Source organism: Hemitrygon akajei, chromosome 13 (assembly GCF_048418815.1).
Source record: "Hemitrygon akajei chromosome 13, sHemAka1.3, whole genome shotgun sequence".
Lineage (NCBI taxonomy): Eukaryota > Metazoa > Chordata > Chondrichthyes > Myliobatiformes > Dasyatidae > Hemitrygon > Hemitrygon akajei.
The window spans coordinates 27,697,816-27,717,310 of record NC_133136.1 but is presented as its reverse complement, the minus strand read 5'-3'; the positions used below and the strand labels follow the sequence as shown (position 1 = coordinate 27,717,310).

The window sequence follows — 19,495 nt, the reverse complement described above, 5'->3', positions numbered from 1 at the left end:
AGTTTATCCAAAGTGTCCAGGAAAAATTCCTTAATCAATATGTAGAGTGTACTGTATTTAATATTTCAGTAATACTCAAGTAATATTGTCAATATATTGTTTGATTAAGCATTCTTTATTGGTTTTTATTAATTTGTCTGTAATTCATTATGAGATTTATGTAAGAAGTACATGGATGGCATACATCATTATGCCACCACATCAAATGCAAATGCACAATAAAAAATGGGGTAAAAAATCTAAGCAGACAAGTATCCTGTCTCATCGTTTTTTCTTTCAATTAGTTGCTGAAGTTACAACACATAACATTGGAGACAAGGAACTTTCAAAATGACTAACCTACCTCTTGAAGTGCAGCATCTTTTCCTTCAGAAGGGAGAGAGACATTTAAGTTTAAAAAAAGATTGAAAATGGATAGAATTAACAAGCAATGGGTACACCCATGGGTTCTTAAACAGTGATAATAATAATACATTTTTTAAAAAGCAGAAATGACTGGTTGATGTAATCGATTGCACAACAGATAACTGGACGATCTATACCGAAAAAACTGAGCAGTATTTTGCAGCAACTGAAATAGCCAATGAAAAACAAATGCCAGTATTGCTGACTGCAGTAGAAGGAGAAGCATAGGGTTTGCTTAGAGGTTTAACTGCTCCAATTAAACCAGTTGAAATGAGCTTTGCTGATATTATGAACATAATGCAGGAACAATTTGAAGTAAAACCATTGTTAACTGCAGCATGCTTCAGGTTTCATCCCAAGGAAAGGAGTTCACATCAGCTTACATGATTCAATTGAAGAGATTGTCCTGGCTTTGCCACTTCAGTGATAGCTTAATAATGCATAGAGAGAGTGTTTAGTTTGTGGAATCTTACAAGAAAGCATTCAAAAAATGGCTCCTTATTGAAGCACAATTCACTTTTAAAAGAGCAGGTGAAATTGCTGTGACAACGGAAGCAGCAGCCAAAGATGCAATTGAGTTCCACTCAGGAAAGAAACAATATCAAAATTGCAACACCTGAACAGACACCTGCCTAGCCAAACATTATCGTTGTGTCAGGAATTCACATGCACCAGACCAATACAGATTTAAAGGAGAAACTTGTAAAAAATGCAACAAAGTAGGACACATGTAAAGAGCATGTTGGACAGACAAAAATAAATGGAATGCACAGGGAAGAGAAAAGATAAGAAGTCAAGTTACAGTTTCAAAAAGAGCAACAATCTGCATGCTTTTATGAAAAATCTGATAATGATGAGAGTGGCATAGGATTGGGTAACCTTGAGATATATAATGTGAAAACTAACAAGAGACAGGCAGCCAAGAGGAAGTCTGCAGATGCTGGAAATTCAAGTAACACACACAAAATGCTGGTGGAACACAGCAGGCCAGGCAGCATCTAAAAGGAGAAGCACTGTCGATGTTTCGAGCCAAGACCCTTCGTCAGGAAATGTCGACAGTGCTTCTCCTTATAGATGCTGCCTGGCCTGCTGCATTCCACCAGCATTTTGTGTGTGTTATTAAGAGACAGGCAGTATGGCTTACAGGAGAAGTGAATGGCAAATTAATTTAAATGGAATTGGACACTGGCTTGGCTGTTTCAGTCATTCCACAAAATGGGTTTGAATAGTACTTCAAAGACACTGCGCTGAAGCCTGCAAATATCCAACTAAGAACAATGGGAATGGCATTCATAAAAATGAAATACAACACCCAACAAGCCACTTTGGGATTGGATGCAGAAAAAATGGGAGGCCAGCATTCTGAGGGTGTGTTGGCTGAGACAACTACAACTTGATTGCTGCAATAGATTTAACTGAAAAAAATAAGAAAGGTACTGGATGATGCCAGCCATTATTCAAAGATGGCATTGAATTGAATTTGAATTGAATTTACTTTATTTTTTTACATACATGACGAGCAAAAATCTTTACGTTATGTCTCTGTCTAAATGTGCAATATAGTAATTTATAATAAATAGTATTTACAACAAGACAGTCAATATAACATAGAAATACAATGGGATCAGCATGAATTAATCAGTCTGATGGCCTGGTGGAAGAAGCTGTCCTGGCGCCTGTTGGTCCTGGCTTTTATGCTACGGTACTATTTCCCGGATGGTAGCAGCTGGAATAGTTTGTGGTTGAGGTGATTTGGACCCTTTCTACATACTTGTACTTGTAAATTTCCCGAGTAGTGGGAAGTTCACATCTGCAGATGCACTGGGCTGTCCGCACCACTCTCTACAGAGTCCTGTGATTGAGGGCGGTACAGTTCCCATACCAGGAAGTGATGCAGCAAGTCAGGATGCTTTCTATTGTGCCCCTGTAGAAAGTTCTTAGGATTTTGGGGCCCATACCAAACTTCTTCAACCGTCTGAGGTGAAAGAGGTGCTGTTGTGCCTTCTTCATCGCACAGTCATTACGTACAGACCACCTGAGATTCTCAGTGATGTGTATGCTGAAGAACTTAAAACTGTTAACCCTCTCAAACCCAGATGCATTGATGTCAATAGGGGTTAGCCTATTTCCAGTCCTCCTGTAGTCCACAAATAGCTCCTTTGTCTTTGCGAGTGAGGGAGAGGTTGTTTTCTTGACTCCACTGTGCCAAGGTGATGACTTCTTCTCCGTAGACTGCCTGATTATTATTATTAGAGATTAGGCCAATCAGTGTAGTGTCATCAGCAAATTTAATTAGCAGGTTGGAGCTGTGGGTGGTGACACAGTCAAGGTTATACAGAGAGTAAAGGAGGGTGCTTAGGAAGCAGCCCTGAGGGGTACCTGTGGTGAGGTCAGAGGGGTAGAGGTGAGGGAGTCCACTCTGCTGGTGATCTGACAGGAAGTCCAGGATCTAGCCACACAAGGCAAGGTGAAGGCCGAGGTCTCTGAACTTCCTGTTGAGCCTGGATGGAACTATGGTGTTGAATGCTGAACTATAGTCCAAGAACAGCATTCTTACATAAGCATCCCTCTTCTCCAGCTGTGTAAGGATGGTGTGTAGAGCTGTGGCTATTGCATCATCTGTCGATCGGTTGTGTCGGTAGGTGAATTGCAGGGGTCCAGTTTCAGTGGTAGCATGCTGCAGATGTAGTCCTTGACCAGCCTCTCAAAGCATTTGCTTATTACTGAGGTGAGTGCGACAGGACGCCAGTCATTCAGACATGTTACCTTGGTCTTTTTAAGTGCAGGGACAATGGTGGATGTTTTGAAGCAGGAGGGCACTCTACACTGGGAGAGAGAGAGAGATTAAAAATGTCTGCAAACACCTGCTGGATGTGCCGTACACATCCTGAGTACACGCCCTGGGATGCTGTCCGGTCCAGCAGCCTTGTGACTGTCCATGCATTGGAAACATCTGAATACTTCAGCCTCAGAGATGGCCAAGCTGCAGGTCACATCAGTGGCTCTCCTCAGGGGGTCAGTGTTAGCAACATCGAATTGAGCACAAAAAAGATTTTGCTCATCTGGGAGAGAGGCAGCAGTGTTGGAAACTCCACTGTGTTTAGCTTTGAAGTCTGCCATGGTGTGCAGACTTTGCCATAAGCTGCTGTGTTGTTGGTGGAGAGTTGTGTCTGGATCTTGTCCTTGTAGTGTTGCTTTGTTGGCTTGATGACTTTGTGAAGATCGTAAAGCATTTCTTGAACTCCTGTTGGTCACCAGCAACGTAAGCTCTGTGTCGCGCTCCAAGTGCTGTTTGCACGGAACTTTACTCCCAGAGAGTTTTTTGATCTATCCACCTGGAACAGGGAGAACCCAGAGGGCTTGTTGGCATGATCTGGTATCTCCTCCGTCAACCAGGTCTCCAAGAAGCGCAAAATATTTCATTCCTTTGTTTCCCACTGGTAGAAGATTCTGGCTCTCAATTCGCACAGCTTATTGCCCAGGGACTGAACATTAGCCAAGAGTATGCTAGAGAGTGGCAGCTGATTAGCAAGCCATCTCAACCTCACCAGTAAGCTGGCCCTTCTCCTTCGCCTCCGGCACCGCTTCTGACGTAGCAGCGGTGTAATAGATGTGCCTCCCACTGATCGCGCAAGCTGGGGATTCCCAATGTAGGACTCCCAGTGCAGATGTCAAGGAACATCTCCAAAATCTCAAAAAAAGCTTAACAAAATTAGAAGATTAAGGGCTCAGAGCACAATGTGTCAAGTGGAAATTTTTTAAACCAAGCACAACTTATTGTCATCACACCATTGACACACAAGGATTACACATGTATGCTGATAAAATTCAAGCAGTGGTGGATGTCCCAAAGTCAAAGGACATGCACAGTTGTTGTCCCTTTTAGGATTTATCAGTTACTATAACAGGCTCCTGCCAGATCTGGCTACTGTGCTCCACCCGTTGAACTCATTACTACAGATTGGGAAGAAATGGCAATGGACAAGACAGTGTGAGGTGACTTTCCAAAAGACAAAGGAAATGGTGTTGTCAGACATTGTATGCATCATGATAATACATCGTCCAGTGAAGCTTTCCCGTGATACCTTGCCATATACTTATGGCATAGGTGCTGTCATGTCACACGTTCTGCATGGTGGAAGTGAACGCCTCACAGCTTTTACATCACGTTCCTAAATGCTGCAGAAGTGTGTTCCACTGACAGCAGCAGCACAAATGCAAAGATAGGCTCTGTTTCTTGGAGGACACAATTACAAGATTGAATGCAAGAGGACAACTAAACATGGAAATGCTGATGGATTGTCCCGTTTACCCTTGGAAAAGAAAACACCTGAAAAAGTGACAAAAGATGACACTACCCTTGACATATTTTTCCTAATGCAAACTGAAAATTTTCCTATTATGGCAGAGATCATTCAAAGGGAAAGGAGAAAAAACCCACGCTGTCTCAGGTCTACATGGCAACACAAAATGTCTGGAATGTGCAGCAGAAATTCCAGTTCTCCCTTTTTCAACAGTGCCGGAATGAACTGGCCCTTGACAGGGGCTGTCTTATGTTGGGATTGAGAGCTGCTGTTCCATCTAAACCAAGAGCTGAACTGTTGGAGGAGCTACTTGCCGATCATCTAGGCTTGATCAAAATTAAAGTGTTGACTCAAACCTTTGTCTGTGGCCTGGGATAGATCAATAGACCGAACCGCTTGCCACGCACTGTTTGGGATGCCAACGCATCCAGAAGATGCCAAGAGTGGTGCCTCTCCATCGCTGGGAATAGCTTCAATTGTCCTGGCAGAGGATTCGTGGGTGATTTTGCCAGACCATTCATGGACACAAGTTTCTTGGTAGTAGTGGATGCAGCTACAAAGTGGCCAGAAGTGTTTCCTATGGCCTTGCACACGGCTGATGTGTTAAGAAGCCTCTTAACAACTGGTGTTCCAGAAGACCTAGTCAAAGAAAACGGAGCACAGTTTCAGTCATTCCTGAAAATGACATATTCACTAAAAAATTCAAAAAATTTAAGTAGATAAATATACATACTTACTGCAATTCATTTTTTTTCTATAATTGCATTGTACTGCAGCCACAAAGTTAACAAATTTCACAGTATGTGCCAGTGATACTAAACCTGATTCTGATTCTGAATTCCTTTTAGGTAGGGTCGAAGCTAAGTTCATGACCTAAGTTTAAACCTTGGCATTTATGTAATCACAAATCTAGTTCCACACATTTTAGAATCAAAAATGTATTATAGAAGACAATAGTTTGGGGAAATTTTGAGGCATTAAATAAGTGATTACTGAGCACAATTAAATGATGTATTCACACTGGATACAGTTATTAGCCTGTGTCAGTCTTACATTATGATTGGTCAGCAATTACTAAAGATTCCCTGAACTGCGTCAGAAGAGTTTTGGAAGAATATTTTTTGTAATTTTAAAATTTTGTAATTTTTGTAATTACTCCGGCATATGCAAAGAGTAATTTTTGTATCTAGGCCAGCTTAAGAGTCCAGAAGATGGCGGAATGGCACATCAGCAGTGAAATGTAAGGATAAAGAAAGACCGAGAATTAACAGAAGGGAGGTGAATAGGGTAGATTAAACCTTATTAGAGAACTTCTGAACAGAAGTGAGTTTAAAAATATAAGAATATAAGAACATAGGAAAGGGAATTTGTTCAGTAAGCTCAAGGCTGACCCATTACCTCAGCGCCTGCACTGATCTCATATCCCTTAATTCGCTCAACATCTGTTATTTGATCCTTGGAAGTTAGTAACAGATGGCTGGCAGACTGTGAATGGAATGGTATGGACAGTCTTAGTGCTATACATTATCCATTTTCTGAAAGACACACACACACGACTTGCATGTCTAAGTATCAAGGTGATTTACTGTCTTAAATATGATTGACCAACACTAGCACCAGCATAGCAGGCAAACTTGCCATTCATATAGACAAATCAGCTAAACTAAGTGTTGAAAACCTCCAGCGATAATTTTCTTCCTATCGGAGTGAAGTTCCGCATTACGCTTGTTCCTGTTCTGAACAGCCAGGTGTGTAATTTATATCGTAACCATAAATAACATCGCTAACAGGATATTTCTGATGCGATTCACCAGCATTTTATGGCAGCAGTGGGAATAATTTGCATCTGGTAATGACTGTGGCTCAGTGGGTAACACTTGTATCTGTGAGCCAGAGGCTTTCGAGTTTAAACCTCTCTCCAGACATAAAAACCTCAGCTAATGGACCAGTCGAGTACTGAAGTAATGTTTCGCTGCCAGAAGTACTGATTTTTGGATACCAGGAAGAAGAGGGGGAAGCAGTATTTATGGAGCATCAATCACAACCTTAGAGCAATGTGATATTTCATGGTTTAAGTGTTTTATATTTGTGTCGGTCTCTATTATAACGAACAGTAAAGACTCATGCAACTTCCACAGAGGAAGTATGTATAAAAACGTACTACAGAAAGGAAGTGGCAGCTTTGGAGAGGCCACCAGCATGATGCCTAGATTAGAGAGCATTAGTTATTAAGGGGAGTGGACAAACTTGAATTGTTTTCTCTGGAGAGCTGGGGGTTGAGGGGCGATTGATAGAAGTTTATAAAATTATGAAATGCATGGACAAAGTAGGTAGAGTACTTTTTCCAATGCAGACACCTCAAATACTAGAAGGCATAGATTCAAGATGAGGGAGAATGTTTAAAGGAAATTTCTGAGGAAAGTTTTCTATTATACAGAGAGTGTAGCAGCTTCCTGGAATGTGCTTCCAGAGGAGATAGTGGAATAGCAACATTTAAGAGATATTTAGGCAAACACAGGATCAGCCAGATGTGGATGGAGATACTCCATGTGAAGGCAGATTGGATTATTTGAAATTGACATCATGGTCAGCAGAGATATCATTCCTGTGCTGTAATGTTCTATGCCCTTAAATATTGATAAACTTTCTTTTCTTTTGAAAGGTTGAATCAATATTTTAACAATCGGATCTGATTTTAATTTAAGAGGTAATTACAATGGAGTGAGAGACCAATTCATTCCACTTGGCCTCGAATCTATTAGTCAAAATTGGGACCAATTTCAAAATTGATTCCGGTTGGTGCCATGTGTGTCTCTGAAAATCCGAGGAGTTATTTTGACTGCCAATGCTGCACTCACTCTGTACCGGGTAAAGCAAAAGAAATCATTCATACATAGCTCTGGTTTAGGCACAACAACAAGGTAACATCCTTGACTGGACACTTTACACCTCCTTTTGTGAAACTCAAAGATCACTTTATTAGCTGTTTTCTTTTATATTTTATTAATCACTTTCTCAATCTGTTCCGTCCCTAGGAATGTTTAGAATACGAACAGTCAGATCACCATAGCTCTCGCACCCAAATGGAATGTCCATCTGGTTCAACTTGTCTCCTGCTTTAACTTTGAAGGTAGATTAAAGGAATCCTCAGATAACTATCATCAGCTGTGGGGTCTAGGTATTCATTTGGCTTTTCAGAGAATCATCTCAAAATTTTTTTGGGGGGGGATGTAGAACAATGTCTCAGAGTCTGTCTTTTTATGAACAGTGAGGCTGGAAGTGAATGGGAAACAAACATGCCAACACAACACAAGAAATTCTGCAGGTGCTGGAAATCCAAAGCAGCGTGCTGTACATAAAATACTGGAGGAGCTGAGCAGGTCAGGCAGCATCCATAGAAATTAATAAACTGTTGACATTTTGGGACTGAAGAAAAGGGAGAAGAAGCCAGAATAAAAAGGTAGAGTGAGGGGAAGGAGGAGAGCTTAAAGGTGATAGGGGAAACCAGGTGAGTAAAGGGCTGGCGAAGAAGGAATCTGATAGGGGTAAAAAGTGGACCATAGGAGAAATGGAAGGAGGATTGGCACTTGGAGGAAAAGGTGACAGGCAGGAGAGAAGAAGAGGCCTGAGTGGGAAGTAGAAGAAGAGGGGAGGGAGAGGTAATTTTTTTTTTATCAGAAGGAGAAATCGATATTCATGCTTTCAGATTGGAGGCTGTCCAGACAGAATATAACGTGTTGCTCCTCCTCCCTGAGGGTGATCTCATTCAGGCCTGTTTCCATATTGAAACAGGAATGGGAATTAGAATTAAAATCTTTGGCTACCAGGAAGTTCTGCTTTTGGTGGATGGAGCGGAGGTGCCTAGTTTACAACGGGTCTCACCAATGTAGAGGCAATTGTATATGTTAATGTTCCATTCTTACTGTATCTAGCAAGACCTTTTCTTATGGAAACATGCATTGTACTTACCTCCTTCCGAGAAAATTCATTAAGGATTTGAGCCATCTGCCATGATTTCCAACAGAATGCCTTACAGTGGAATCTGTCAATTCAGTGATGTCAAATTAAGGTTTGGAACATCAATTGGAAAATTAGCCACCCAACTTGCCAATAAAGCCACCTGGGGAATTAGTTTAAATTCCATGCATGTCAGTGATGAATTTGAATATCAAACAAAGTAATAACTAAAAATAAAGAGCAAGTCGGTCAGTCTCTATAAAATAAAGATAAGATACTTAAAGCTAGGAAAAAGTTCATCAAAATGAGTCTATACATGAAAAACAGAGTGGATGAAAGGGACATAAGAGAGGAGATTGGTAGATGCAGCTATAGGGTAGGAATAAATTGGTTAAACTTCTTAATGGATTATCACTGAGATTGTGAACTTTGCTTATAGATTGAAAATGCAACGTTACAATTTGGGCACAAATTCAACATTTTCTTGCCAACTTACAGAGAAAATGTTCCAGGACAAAATTAACTGGCACTGAAAACTACGGATTAGCAACGACAGCATGGATATGTTAAACTGTTTTGTTTGATTAACTTGATTGAGCTGTTTATTGAAGCTCTCTAAATGAGGATAGTATGATTCATAGTGTGTATATGAACCATTGCAAACCATTTGGAAAAGTGCCTTATAAGGCACTTCATAAAAAAACTGGAGCCCATGGATTAAAGGTACAGTGTTTATGTTATGTTTGTGTGGAGCAAGAACAACAACTGATGTAGTAGAACTGAACATTTTTATATAACTCTTCCTAAGGGTCAGAAACCATAAAGAAGAGGTTACGTGATTGAGACATCCTCCAGAAGACCCTCTTCTTTTTGAAATATTTCAAGTTCCAGGATAGAAGGAAATTTAAAAATATATAATCAAGAAGAATGCAAGCAAATATCTAGAAGATTGAATAGAATGAACAGAGCAATGAGCAGCAGCATGATAGATGACAAGAACTGGGCACAAAGACATGGAGTGGACAAAGGAAAAAATAATTGTGTGCTACATTCACATCATAAGATGCATTAGGAGCAATGTAGAAAGTCCTTATTACTTGTTTCACAGATAGGGGAAAAATCAAATTTGATGTCTGTATGAAAAGTTGAGGTGTGAAGTTAAGATAAATCTTTCCAAGTTTCATTATGGGTTAGATTATGGCTATTTGCTTCCAATGAATCCTCATCACAATCATGCCTGGTGCTCCTCAGATGCATTTATTGCCAGGTAGTCTTCCTTGTGAGCTCCAGACATGTTTGCCATAGGCAATTGTGCCATTTTTGATTGGCTGACAGCCCTTTGTGAAAATTTTGACAGTTATTTTTGGAATCAAATTAATAATTTCAAGATTTTGTAGGTATTTGGAGAATTTGATCCAGGAAAACTGTTCACATATACAATGAGTCAAATAGAATTTAGAACATTGTAGTACAGTACAGGTCCTCAAGCCCACGATGTTGTGACAAACTTTTAAAATATTCTTAAGATCAATCTAATCCTTCCCTCCATTTTTCAATCATCAAAGAATGCAAGTTATAAGTTAAAAAAACTACCAAGAAAAATCAGAATGAATGTTTTTAAAAGAAACTTCACATTTTTTGCAAAAAGGAGACTGCAAGATACTTACAACTATCAATAACCTAAGGTCCAAAATATGAGCCTATTCTAGGTCCTTGCTGGTTAATATCAGTGTTGTTGTGAGTTAAGTGTCTAAAGATGTACCATATACAACTTTGAGCCATTGCCTCAAGTATCAGCCTGAATAGTTTTATACTTAATCGCGCCATTGGATGTAGGAATTCAAAGCCAGAAATGCATTTGAAGAAGATGAGGAAGTTGATAGTTCTTGACTGGTAAATGCGTCAAAGGTCATGGGGAGAATGGGGGTGAGAGGGATAATAAATCAGCCATGACGAAATGATAAGGCAGATTTGATGGGCCAAATGGCCTAGTTCTGCTCCTCCATCTGATGGTCTTATAACGGATTACATTATAACTGTTTATAGCATAGAAACGAACATGGGGTTGAAGAGCAGTTACTGAGATTATCAAGTATAGGAGCCATCCTCATTTATATCAATGGCTTAGACTCAGGAACCTGAAATATGATTTAATTCAATAATCCATAGGTAGAAAATTGAGGAGCATAGTTAATACTGATAAACTCTATGATAACTTTCAAGAAGATGTTAATAATTTTTTTAGAATAGGTACATAAATGGCAAATTAATTTCAATACTGATAAATCTGTATGGTAAAAAAGGCACACCACCAACTCTTTCACCTCAGATGGTTGAGGAAATTTGGTATGGGCCCTCAAATCCTAAGAACCTTCTACAGGGCTACAATAGAGAGCATCCTGACTGGCTGCATCACTGCCTGGTATGGGAACTGTACATCCCTTAATCACAGGACTCTGCAGAGAGTGGTGTGGACAGCCCAGCGCATCTATAGATGTGAACTTTACATGATTCAGGCCATTTACAAGGACAGGTGTGTTAAAAGGGCCCGTAGGATCATTGGGGACCCGAGTCACCCCAACGACAATCTATTCCAGCTGCTAGCATCCGGGAAGCAGTACAGCAGCATAAAAGCCAGGACCAACAGGCTCTGGGACAGCTTCTTCCACCAGGCCATCAGATTTGAGTGTACAACTCACTCTGATTTGAGTGTACTCTATATTACATTGACTGTTCTATTTACTACAAATGATTATAAATTACTATGATTGTACATTGCACATTTAGATGGAGATGTAACGTAAAGATTTTTACTCCTCATGTATGTGAAGGATGTAAGAAATAAAGTCAATTCAATTCAACTTATCCCCACCATCCATACCATGCACTTTCCTCATTGCTGTCATCAGGTGAAAGGTAGAGGAGCCTCAGGACTCACATCTCCATGTTCAGGAATAGTTATTATCCATCAACCATCAGGCTCTTGAAGCAGTGGGAAGAACTTCACTCGCCTCTTAACTGAACTGTTCCCACAACCTATGGACTCACTTTCAAGGACTCTTCAGCTCATGTTCTCAATATTTATTGTTTATTTATTTATTTATTATGATTATTTTTCTCTTTTATATTTGCACAGTTTCTTGTCTTTTGCACATTGGTTGCTTGTCCGTCCTGTTGGATGTGGTCTTTCACTGATTCTATTGTGTTTCTTTGACTTACTGTGTATGCCAACAAGAAAATGAATCTCAAAGGTTTATGGTGACATATTGATAATAAGTTTTCTTTGAACTTTGGAAGAACATGCATTTGGAATCAGCATCCATTTGGATGATTTCTTCTTTCCACAGATGGCAGCAGTTAAAATAATAAAGTATTATTTTATTTATTACTGACAAAAATTTCAATACAAAGCTACAAAAGAAATATTTGAAAATAGTCATACAGAATAGAACATATTGGTATTGCTCCTAAAACCTATTGCCAATAGATTTAACAAAAAAAATCTAAGATAGACTCTCCAAATCTCCCTGACTTTCCAATGGTTTCCATATTTTCTCTTTTTGAAGTAATTCCCCTTTCACATCGATGCGTAACTTGTCATTTATTATTGGATTTACCCATCACTCCACCTAAACAAAGCTATGATAAGGTTCAAGCATTTACCATCTCTAGCGTCTTGTGAAAGCTACAATGCTTGTTCGATTGGTAAATCGTTTTATTATTGTCACAAGGTAAGTGAAAGCATATCTTGGATGCCATCCACACAGATCAATTCATTACAAAAGTGCATTGAAGTAGTACAAGGTAAATCAAAAACAGAGTGCAAATTGAAGTGTTACAGTACAGAGAAAGTGCAATACAGGTAGACTGCAGGAGGGTCCAAGAGCACAACAAGAAGGATTGTGAGGGCAGAAAGAAGGCTGAGGATTGTTTCTGTGATTCGAAGTCTGTGATCAGTTGAGTTCTGTAAAGATCCATGCTGGGGCTCTGATGCTGTTGGGTTCACTGTCTGCAAAGCCCTAAACATAAAAGGAAATTTTAAGCCCTATCCGACATAGGTATCTACAGATACCCTCGCTATTGGGAGGTTATACTATATCCATATACTCTTCAAAAACTAGCTTATATCCCTGTCTAGTCTCTGTGGAGGGGACTAGCTACCAATACCCAAGTATTCTGCTTGAGTGGTGGGTTCCCCCTCCCTACCAAGGAGGAGATGCTTCCAGCTAACAAAATAGTTTATACACAGTTTATTTTATTTTTAATGATTTTTAACTTTAGGCAAATATAGTGGATTCCGGTTCATTGGGACCAGAGCATTTTGGTCCAATTAAGCAGCTACCCCAATCGGCCAAAGTTTCAACAGACTTAAAAAGGTATAAAAAGGTATAAAAAAAGGCAAACTACCATTTAACTGAGTATGAAATTATGTATTTAAATTAAACATAGAACAATTGGAACATTACTAGCACTTGCCGCCATATTCGATGATGAAACCTGAGTGGGAGAGTTTTTAAAGTGGAAAAGCCTTTGCACTGGGGCGATTCCAGTCTCTTGACCTTGGAAGTCTGGGTCCAGTGGTACAAGCAGACATCACAAGTGAGGTCTTCCCCAGATGCAGTGGATAACCATAATTTCTTTTGTGCCTTGACATGCCCTTCACACTCCACAGGATGTCGCAGAACCATCTTCCTGACCTTGGGATTTCACTGTAGATCTCATCTACCCAGTACACCAGAGCTGACTTCACACATTAGGACAGGCATATCCTTTCTCAGACATGCCAGCTACCCTCACCTGCTTTAGTCCACTTGTCCAAACAGTGTACCAGGGTGTAAATGCTACCACATGCAAACACCTACTTGAAACCACAGGTGAGAACTGAGTGTCTGGTGGGGACCAAAGGTAACATTCAAGATGTTTGTCAATATCTTAAAATTCTTTGTCATTCCTAATTTGTTGAGGTAGTGAAATTGTTTCATTTTCACTCCTGGTCATTTCTGGCATTTCCAAGTCTGAACGCTTGAAACTGCAGAGAGCAAAACAGTTCTGGATTGTCTTACTGCTTATTTCTCATCAACTGCTGTGCCAGTGACAAAAATCACTACCTTTTGAACACAAACATGCAAATAATGTTATTTAAAAACTGTTCAATCTAAACACAGTGTAGTTTCTAATGGTCACACAGCGCATGTGACTGACGCTAGTTAGAAACTGTTTGGCAACAGTCTTCCATCCCAATTAAGCAATATAATTCTCCAAATAAACAAAGGGAATCCTGGCTATTTTTTCAATTAGTTTTTATTCTTCAAGATTTGTCCCAAATAAATGGCTGTCCGGATTAAATGATGCCCAATTAACTATGATCCTCTGTAGTTCTTAACACACATTTAAAACTCACAGCGAATTTCCGATTCATAAAAGATTACTGAATTGCAAAAGATTTATAAATACAAAGGATTTCCAAATGCATGTACAATTCTTACAAACTAAAAGAACATACAAATGAATTGCAAATGAATACGTTCTCTATCACAGAATCTAAAGGTTGAGGAATGAATTCTTGTTCTTCTTTCTGTTATCCCATTTCTAACAATCCTTAGTGTTTTCTAACATTTGTATTCTTTTGCTACTAGTTGATGTTATCTGCATGTGATGTTTGCAGATACCTTTGCTGGGACAAAGTAATTCACACAGATGGATTAAAAGCATCTCAGGACAGAGATCCCAGACACCCAAAATTGATGCTGTGAGGGCTAACTCTCCAAGTACACGAATATCTCAAATATTGATTGATCAGCTATACCTGTGACCATGTTTAATATGCTAAGTAAAAGCACAGTCTGGTCTGCAAACTTCTGTGAACTCAAGCATAATGGTACAAATAACTTAGCCAGTGACACCTGGTTTGATGTAGGCCAATTAACATAACCCCATTGCCTTATATTGATCAATCATGGGCTTACAAGACCTCATTGTTTACTTGTTTACAACAAAAAGCTGAGCAAGGAATATTGGTTAGAAGTTTAACATTTTTCACAAACAACTCTGACCCTTTGGAAAAGTCATGCTATGGTGCTGGAAAGCTGAAGTTAGCAATAAGCATCTTAGGACCTGGAAAGTGAAAGTGAATATTCATCACGTCTCTTGCTAGTTGTTAAGTACATTAATAATCTACATGTAGAATGTAGAATATACAATTAATTAGTTTGTGAATGATACAAAAGTTGACACTAGTGGTGATAGTTAGGAGCTTAATCTATTACTACAGAGCTATGTTTGGTTGGTAAGAAAGCCAGGTCAATGGCAAAATGAATTTAATCCTGAAAGATTCAAAGCGAAACATTTATCGAAGACAGAAAACTAGGATATACATGATGAATGATAGGACCCAAGGAAATACAGATGAATTGAGGGATATTGGGATTTGTGCCCAAGGATCACTTTAGTTGGCAGCACAAGTGAATACAATGATTAAGAAGGCTTACAGGATGATTGAATTATTATCCATGACATAGGTTTCTTAAAAAAGTGATCATGGTACAAGTAAATTTAAAAAGCAGCTAGGCCACAGCTAGATTATTGTATACACGAGGAAATCTGCAGATGCTGGAAATTCAAACAACAACACATACAAAATGCTGGTACTAGCATTTTGTGTGTAGATTATTGTATGCAACTTTGTCATTACATGACATAAAGAGATTACCCCGACTGGTCAGGCAACATTTATGGAAAGGACACTTGGCTTCAGGCCAAGAACATTCATCCATAAAAGGGTGTTATCCTGAGATATCGACTGTTTATCCTCTCCATAGATGCCGCTTAACCTGCTGAGTTCCTTCTGGATTTTCAGCATTTGCTGAATCTCTCATAGGCACCCTGGAGAAGTGCGGAGAGTGCTTATATTATCTTCACCAAGATATTATCTGTGATCCAATATTTTGACAATGGGGAGATACTGGATAAGATGGGTTTGCTTCCATTGGAGTGGGGATGACTGAGGGAAATCTGACTGAGTTGTATGAAATGATGAGGGGCATGTATCAGGTAGATAGCTTCTTCCTCTGCCGGAAGAGTCTATATAGGCATCCATTAGTCTCAAGAGACCATGGATTTGTGCCTTGGAAAGTTTTGGGCAGGGTTGTATGGGAGACCAGCAGTTGCCCATGCTACAAGTCTCCCCTCTCCACACCACCGATGTTGTCCAAGCCTATACAGCTTGGCAACTGTGTCATTGCAGAGCAATGTGTGGTTAAGTGCCTTGCTCAAGGATACAGCATGCTACCTTAGCTGAGGCTCTAACTAGCAACCTTCAGATCACTAGACCAACACCTTAACCACTTGGCCACGCGCCAACACTATAACTACAGGGAACTGCAGTCTATAACTGCAGGGATTCAGTTTACAGTAAAGGGTTGGAGATTTGGAATGTTATTTTCTAGCAGGGTGGTTGAAATTGGAAGATACTGCATGAGAGGCAGATACTCTAATAACAATTCAGCATTTCAGAACACTGGAAACACAATGGCATAGAAGTCTATACAACAATTCTTTGCACATACCAATGTCGCTCTGCCCCATGAGTTCCTTCAGAAGATTGATTCTCGTTTTTGATTTAATGACTCTTTTATTCTATAAAACCAATATGGAAAGTATTTAATTAATTTGTTCCTGAAAATACCCTTTTATTTTGCTTTATTCTCAAAGTAACTTCTCAAATTTGCTGATGTGAAAAGCTTTCAAAGTAGGACTTTATCACAGCAAGAAAGATGTGCTGGCAGGCTCAAGATCAGCTTAGATCCTTCTGTTAAAAGACTATTGAATATTTCACTAGTATTTTAAGATGGACGAAACCATCAGAACAGAAAAGAAGTATTTGAATTAATTACTCAGTGATGGTAAGTGGTTTCCAAAAGGATTAATGCTAAAGCCAATTTTTTCAATAAACAATTGGGATTCACAAGATGGAAATTCAGTGTCTGAACGTGTGAGTAGCAAAAAACTGAAGTGTGTGTGTAAAGCAATGGGATATTGACAAAGCATTTGAAAATATTAACAAAACCACACATTATGTGTATTATTATCAAAGGAACTTAGCAGTTTGGAGAAAGTTGAAGTCCGTTACTTCACAAAGTTCTGCAGAATAGGCACTACCGGGAAATCAGAAAAACACAAAAAATTAACTTTCCACTCTTCCTTAAATTTGATCTCCTGTGGTTCCTGCAGAAGGATAACTTAGTGAAAGAATGCAGTTCCTTTCAGGGGAAAAACCAGGCCTCTTTATAGGGCTGAAGATTACAAGAACATATACTATGCATGTACGAGGAAGTGAGAGAGATTAAGGGGACAAGGCGCTCGGATCTGAGAGTATAGGAGTCAAAACATGGTGTGAGAAATTTCCTGATGGCAGAAAGTTTCAAATAACAATGTGGAGATGGATCCTGTAAGAGGAAGAGGGACCTCAAGTTAGGAGCAGTGGATCCAACAGTGGTGTGGCCAAATTCCAAGGCTGGTAAATGCTAGGGCAGGAAATGATAACAGAGGATAGTTTTCTGGTTAATTTCTTTGACCAGGATGAATCATTCCTGCTCCTCCTAAATGACTGACAGTGATACAAAGATACTTATCTCAAACACTCGGCTCATCTTACTGCTGCTGCAATTTTTGAGGCTTAAAGGAAACCTGCCTGAAAGAATAGCAAAATAGAAAATAGTTAAAATGAAATGATCACAACTCATTATGATACTTAAATAACGACAGCACTTTCCACAAATAGATTGGCCACTCACCTTCTTCTCACATCAGTTAAAAGCAGAGTTAGCAGACCTGAGAGTAATTCAAGAATCCACTTTCATTTTGTTTTAGCTTTCTGGTGTGGCCCTAATTCACCATTTTTGGAAATTAAAAATCTACCTAAGCAACTAATTAAAGTGAAGGAACAGAGACATTTAGGGCTCAACTATAAAATCACTAAAGCAAGTGACAAGGTTCATAATGCCATTAAAAATGAAATTTGTATAGTTTATAGCAAGATTCAAATTAAAAACTGAGTACTTATGTTAAAACCACTCTTGAACTATTATGAAAAATTCTGACCTCCATTCTATGAAAATATATCTGCAGTCATTGAAAAAAGGTACAAAAAGAAGAATTGTAAGGATGAATAAGTTAAAAGGTTGAAAAAATGGAATTTATTGAAATACACAGTATATGTTTCTGAAGGGGCTTAGTAAGGTAGATTATGATTTTTATTTTTTCTCAGCTCAAGCTGGCAAAATCTGAGGTACGGGCAAGGCTAAGCACACTCATTGCTAAAAACTTTCAGACTACTCTAGTGGTGTTTTGTATTGTGAAATTCTGGAGATTTACATAAATATTGCTATGTAAGCCTAATTGTTTAATGGTATTGTGTAGTGACTTTGGGATAATACTAGCTGTAGATATTACTATTGGGACAATATATTCCCTGTTCATGGTCCATAGTCTTTCAATTTCCTCTTTTAATTCAGCATATTTCTGGTGTTTTTCACTTATTGACTTCTGTATGTTATGTGTTTGCAATGGCGATGTCTATTAAGTACGTTGTTCTTGCTTTTTCATCCTGTATTATTATATCCAGATGCTTATTATGGATTGCCCTGTCTGTAATAACGGATCGGTCATAATATAATTTGTAGGACTCTTACTCTAAAAATGGATCATGCTTGTATTTGTAAAGCATGGTGTCTTTTATGACTTTATACTTTAAAGTAAGATTTTGTTGAATGATGGTTGCCGCTTGATAGTACATGTGTAAGTAATCAGATTGAGTTATGTTGCTGCAATAACTGTAATGTGCTGGATTGCACTGGTTTCTCTTGGCAGTTTCTGCAGTTATCATCTTGAATTTGTAAGTCCTTTATAATGTATTCTTGTTCACTTTTGTGGCCCTGTATTGCCACAAGGAAACCGTCTATTTCTGCTGGAAGGTCTCCAAATCTGAGCCAGATGTTCCACGCTTCCTTGTCGATATCTAATCTGCTCAAATCATGGTGGTGTTTTCCATGCAGGGTCTCAATCTTCCAATGGTTAACTTCTTCAACTTTCTGGGTTGTGCTCTCATTTAAGTTTTGTTATGTTTATCAGAATTGTATATGCTCATGTGGAGTGCTGGATCCTGCTTTGGTTGATGAAAATATATGCCTAGAAGCTTTATCTGACTGCTCTGTAAATATTTTATGTCTGTTATTCCTCTTCCTCCTTCTGTCCTAAGTAGTGTCAATCTAAGTGCATTCGAGTGTAAATAGTCTTTTCTAAAATTTGACATGACTGTTCTTATTTTTCTTTGTAAATTTTCCAGACTAATGTTTCAAACCAAAAGAATACGTTAATATGGCTATAACAGAAGTGTTTTTTTGCTTTTGTTATATTTTTACTATTGAGCTCTGTTTGGTAGATTTTCTTAAGCCCTGAAGTCATTTCTCTTGCAAGTTTTCCCTTTATTGCACTATGATCTATTTTCTTGTTTACTGATATCCCAGTTACTTATATATTTCATATTCATACAACAGTTGTATTAGAAACATATCCCTCTATTGTTCTAAGCTCCATATACCTGTCAAGAAATCTCTTAAAAGACCCTATCGTTTCCGTCTCCTCCACCGTCGCCGGTAGCCCATTCCATGTACTCACCACTCTGCCTAAAACACTTACCCTGACATCTCCTCTGTACCTACTTCCAAGCACCTTAAAACTATGCCCTCTCATATTAGACATTTCAGCCCTGAGAAAAAGCCTCTGACTATCCACACGATCAATGCCTCTCATTATCCTGTACAACTCTATCA

The 19,495-nt window shown here is 39.0% G+C and overlaps 1 protein-coding gene across 3 annotated transcripts in view; it reads right to left on the bottom strand.

Annotated features, from left to right (window-relative positions):
• spag8 (sperm associated antigen 8) overlaps positions 1–19,495 on the bottom strand; it is a 462,677-nt gene that overhangs the window by 311,647 nt on the left and 131,535 nt on the right. The window contains exons 1-2 of one of the 3 annotated variants that reach the window (XM_073064306.1): positions 8,679–8,819; positions 5,066–5,348 (exon numbers count right to left, since the gene is read on the bottom strand). The exons of the other annotated variants lie outside the window; for them this stretch is intronic. The gene's annotated coding sequence lies outside the window, so the exon portion shown is untranslated. Of the gene's footprint in view, positions 1–5,065; positions 5,349–8,678; positions 8,820–19,495 lie in introns of those variants that run through there. 3 annotated transcript variants of the gene reach the window in all.